This window comes from Pinus tabuliformis, chromosome 7 (genome assembly GCF_031772625.1).
Source record: "Pinus tabuliformis cultivar Carrire ecotype Pingquan chromosome 7, CPIR1, whole genome shotgun sequence".
Lineage (NCBI taxonomy): Eukaryota > Viridiplantae > Streptophyta > Pinopsida > Pinales > Pinaceae > Pinus > Pinus tabuliformis.
The window spans coordinates 1577595255-1577600901 of record NC_142293.1 but is presented as its reverse complement, the minus strand read 5'-3'; the positions used below and the strand labels follow the sequence as shown (position 1 = coordinate 1577600901).

Below are 5647 nucleotides of genomic sequence, written 5' to 3'. Positions count from 1 at the left end.
AGCAAGAATTACAAGGGATTAAACACCCTGTACAAATCCGGCCTATCACTGCCTCCCAGCTGGCTAAATGCCTCAGGAAAAAGTGCCAGATTTATGCTATTCAAGTTGGGTATGCAGACCAGAAAAACAAAACAGCTGCAGTGGACAATATTCCGGTAGTGCAAGAATTTATGGATGTATTTCCTGAAGAAGTACCAGGATTACCCCCGAAACGGGATATAGATTTCACAATAGAGTTGATACCAGGAGCAGCACCGGTGTCACGAGCACCGTACCGGATGAGTGTACCTGAATTGACAGAATTGAAAATGCAACTACAAGAGCTGCTGGAAAAGAATTATATTCGCCCCAGCGTGTCACCGTGGGGAGCTCCGGTGCTATTTGTCAAAAAGAAAGATGGGACCCTCCGTATGTGTATAGACTATCGTCAGCTGAACAAGCTCACGGTTAAGAACAAGTACCCCTTGCCTCGGATTGACGAACTCTTCGATCAAGTGAAGGGAGCAACAGTGTTTTCTAAGATCGATCTGCGATCTGGTTATCATCAAATCCGAATTAAAGAAGAAGACATTGCCAAAACTGCCTTCAGGACACGCTATGGACACTACGAATTTGTAGTGCTACCTTTCGGTTTGACCAATGCACCTGCTACCTTTATGTGTATGATGAACAACGTGTTTCACAAGTTTCTGGACAAGTTTGTACTGATATTCATCGACGACATTTTGATATATTCTCGTTCCCAGCAGGAACACGAGGAGCACCTGAGGTTGGTGTTACAAACTCTTCGAGAACATCAGCTATACGCTAAGTTCAGCAAATGCGATTTCTTCAAGGAGGAAATTCAATATTTGGGCCACGTGATTACTAAAGAAGGAATTGCAGTCGACCCTGAGAAGATAAAATCTATTATGGAGTGGCCCATACCCAAAGACGTTGCTGATATCAGATCCTTTATGGGGTTAGCCGGCTATTACCGGAGGTTTGTGGAAGGCTTTTCTAGGATAGCCTATCCTATTACTTCATTGCAGAAAAAAGGGAAGGCATTTAGGTGGACACCAGAATGTCAGCAGAGCTTTGACCGCTTGAAACACTTACTCACCACTGCACCCATCCTGAGGATAGCTGATCCTAATAAGGATTACGTGGTGTGCACCGATGCAAGCAAGGAAGGTGTGGGAGGAGTATTGATGCAGGAAGGAAAAGTAATAGCGTATGAATCAAGGAAACTAAAAGAGCATGAGCAGAGATACTCTGCTTACGATTTAGAATTAACTGCTGTTATTCATGCGCTGAAAATGTGGCGACATTACCTCCTTGGGAGGAAGTTTCTGTTGTTAACAGATCATCACAGTTTGACGCATTACTTCAGCCAACCTACCTTGAATGCGAGACAGGGCCGTTGGGCAGATTTTCTAAGTGGGTTTGACTTTGAAATAAAGCATTTAAAGGGCAAAGAAAACCGGGTGGCAGATGCATTAAGTCGAAAGGTTCATTGTTTATATGAACTTTCAATCAGCAAGTGGCGGAGTTCGCTGGTTGAACAGATAAAAGCAGCAGCAAGTCATGATTCTGAATACCAGCACTTAAAACAGCAAGTACAGCAATCTGTTAATGAAAGATTACAGCAAGGCTATACACTAGATAGTGCGGGAATGCTGTGTTTTAATAAGAAATTGTATGTACCTGATTCAAATGACCTTAAGAGGTTGATTCTAGATGAGTTCCACATCAGCCACTACACTGGCCACCCAGGGTACCAAAAGATGGTCACGGCGCTCAAGAAAGAGTATTACTGGCCAGGAATGAAGAAACAGGTAGTTGAGTACTTGGCGCGGTGTTTGGAATGCCAGCAAATTAAGGCTGAACATCAACATCCAGCAGGACTGTTACAGCCTTTGCCTATTCCGGAATGGAAATGGGAAACCATTTCCATGGATTTCGTAACCGGGTTGCCACGAACAAAGAAGGGCAACGATTCTATCATGGTAGTGGTTGATAAATTGAGTAAAGCAGCGCACTTTATACCTGTGCAGTCCACTTTCAGGGCAGTACAAATTGCTCATCTCTTTATGCAAAATGTGTTCCGGTTGCATGGGTTGCCAAAGGTAATTATATCAGACCGTGATGTGAAATTCACTTCCACATTCTGGAGAACATTGTTTGCTGAGTTGGGTACTCAGTTGAACTTTAGCACGGCCTATCACCCGCAGACCGATGGTCAAACTGAGCGGGTTAATCAGGTATTGGAAGACATGTTGAGGGCGAATGTGATGCTAAAACCAAGTCAATGGGAAGAGTATTTGCATCTGGTCGAATTTGCTTACAACAATGGGTATCACACCTCAACCCAGCTAAGTCCCTTTGAGGTCCTGTATGGGCGAAAGTGCCGCACACCCTCAAGTTGGGGTGGACCTGAGGACAAGCTGAGTTTGGGGCCGGAAATGCTTAAAGACATGGAAGATATGGTGAAAAGAGTGCGTGCAAACTTAAAGGCTGCACAAGACAGACAGAAAAGCTTCGCGGACAGGAAAAGAAGATTCACAGAGTATAAGGTTGGTGACCATGTGTTTGTGAGGATTCAACCCAGAAGGAGCACACTGCAATGGAGTGGGTGCGCCAAGCTGGCCCCTCGATACTTTGGACCTTTTCAGATCTTGGCTAGAGTGGGGCCAGTGGCCTACCAGCTTGCCTTGCCAAGCCATATTAGAATTCACAACGTGTTTCACGTCTCTGTCTTAAAGAAATATGTATATGATCCCAAACATGTGATCCAATGGCAAGATGTTCGGGTAAGAATTAACCTCGTTGATTATATGTGTCAATATACTTAATGGAGGACTGATTAAGGATATTGATTGTCTGCAGGTCGAACCGGAAGGCGAGGTTCTGGTCGAACCACAGAGCATTCTCGACCGGAGAGAAGTGCGGCTGCGGAAACGGGTTATTACCCAAATTAAAGTGTTGTGGCAGCACTACGGGCCAGAGGAGGCCACTTGGGAAGACGAGGAGCTTATAAGGAGAGTGTACCCGGACTTATTTAATGGGAATAGACATCGGGACGATGTCCAATCCCAGGGGGGGAAGATGTAATGACCCCGTAAAATCTTGTAATGATAAAAGTTACCATGGTAGAAATTAGTGTGAACTACTAACTAATATTGTTAAAAGATATTATTTTTGGTTATTTATAAATGGAAGATATTTTGATAAATGCTGGCAGTCTCCTAAGGGAGGAGTTGGATAAAGAAACAGTTATGAAAACTGAAAAGGAAAACTAACCCTCAGCCAGGAAAAGTCCTGGGAGGGAAAGTATCCCTGTTCTGTTGGGACAGAGAGGGAGAGGAAAAATTCTGAGTGAAAGGAAAACAAAGGAAAAGGGTTACGTCTGGTGAGGACCAGATAACCTAGGCACTGAGGTGTTGGAGTCTTGCTGAGGGCTGCAGGCCTGCAGGACAGCTCGGGGGGAGAATCTAGTGAATTAATGGATCTCATGGCTGGGTGGATAAGAGCAATCATATGACTACAGGTGAACATCTGGAGCATTAACTTCTGTAGCTGGCGAACGAGGTACGAATTAATCACCAGATTTAGTCTTTTTCTTAATCTATGTATTAGAAAATTAGAAGGAAATGGAAACCAGTTCTCTGTTGCTTATAAAATTAAAAGTAAGGTTACTGTCAATAATCAGTGCTATGAATATGCTAGTGCTAGTTATTAAGCAAGGAAACAGAGACTGTCCACTGTAAACATTACAGGTAAATATAGGAAAACTGATACATGTTATAAGTACTGGAATGGTGCTTAACGCATAAGCTACAGACAGAGTCAATCTGTGACAGCTGTAGAACAATGCATAAACTACAGACAGCCAATATATGATAGCTGTGAGGACAATACATAGGTACAGACAGAGTCGATATCTGGAAGCTGTAAGATTATTATACAAGCTACAGATAGAGTCGATATAAGAATGTTGTAGAAACAATGCATAAACCATAGAGAATCGAAATATATTAGCTGTGAAAACCAAGACATAACTGACTGTATGAATCGATACATGATTACATGGATTCGTATGTAAACTTCATAAAGTTCTTCAGAATCATAACAGTAAACGCACAGCGATAATGCATGAACGGTTCGATGGTGGAACAACCATTAAAATCTATAACTGTAGAAATGGAAATAGCATATATGTTGAATAACTGGAAAGTCACGAAATGCAGAGGACATTATGTGTCACATTCAATATGGAAAGCCGTTCTTAGATACAACTCATCGAACCCAGTACTTAGGGTCTCATTCCACAATACATGCAACCCATTGAAAGATGATTATAACATTGACGATTGTAACGAAAACATATTATTAACCTGTGAGACACTCTGTATGCACAGAATACTGTGACAGCGGTCACTTAACTTCCGTCTCAGGCACGAGAGGTTGTGTGAACAGAGGGTTTCAATAAAACAAACCCTTGTGAATATTATCAAACCCTCGAAGGGTTATGCCGACTTTACTAAAAAGAAACGGCCGTAACTTAATGAATGAAACCCCATAACAAATCTGAAGAGTGAGTTCATATAAACACAGACAAACCAGTAGTCGATATAATCAAGACAAATGGAAAACACGTTTAGTGCGTTCAAAAGAAACAGCTCATTTATATATATACCAATATTATGAAAAATGAGAACCCCGCAGGGTATGGCAACAGTCTATTCGTAAGACGAGGGTAAACCCTGGTCTCGACAAGCATACATTACATCTGACAAATTCATTGCGAACACCATAACAATAGAGGAGTTAAATAACAGTCTTTGACTTAAATCAAGTTCCGGCAAGGGTTGCTGTGAGCTCTCCAAGTAAGATTTACAATCTGAATGGAAAACCAAATACATATATCAACCTTGCATAACCAGATTAGACACAGTTCCGGCACGAGAAGGCCTACCGCATATCCTAATCCGGTTTGGCCGAAGAGGGTGAACCTGAGACAACAGGTGGGGGTTGTCAGGAGGAAACCCCAGGTCGAAGGATCGAATCAAGCATGACCCGCAAGTAAACCCTTAAGATTTCAAATACACAGTGATTCTGTAAACCCATGTAGGAGAAATACCTGGAATGTTCTGGATGCCCGAGTTACCTGGAGCGGTATGGAGACCAAGGAACCAGTGCCTGCACAAACCAGAACTCGAAGTTAGACTAATATAACCAGAACGATAGACCCTGTGATAATGATACTGAACAAGAGAATAATCTATGTGTTGTAGCTGAGACTCGGCGGGTAATACCTGAGTTGACTGGACAGAGCCGGCACCAAGAGCAGATAGGGATCCGCGGAGCAGAAGTGAGCACCACCATTTGAACAGGTGCAAATGAACCCAAGTCTTGCGGCCTGAGACTTTTATAAACCCACTAAACCCTGGATTCATTATGAGCCCTTAGATCAGCTCAGAACATCCTCACCGTTCGTCAGATGGGAGTTGGCGCGCAAACAACAGCGTTCCCTCCAAAGGTTCACATGGGTCATGTACGATGCCAGCCACCTGGCCAGGGTAGATGAGATATTAAAGTCCCCTCACACCTGGCGTTCGGGTGGATGAATGGTAAACCAATGGACATGACAGTCCATACAACGATA

General features: G+C 43.1%; 1 long non-coding RNA gene across 1 annotated transcript; it reads right to left on the bottom strand.

Moving 5' to 3' along the window:
* Positions 1-4944: 4944 nt before the first annotated feature.
* On the bottom strand, positions 4945-5402 carry LOC149254095 (uncharacterized). Its single transcript, XR_016266255.1, has 2 exons — positions 5298-5402; positions 4945-5181 (listed from the first exon to the last, which is right to left on the bottom strand). It is a non-coding gene; the product is annotated as an uncharacterized LOC149254095 (long non-coding RNA).
* Between the last annotated feature and the right edge of the window lie 245 nt (positions 5403-5647).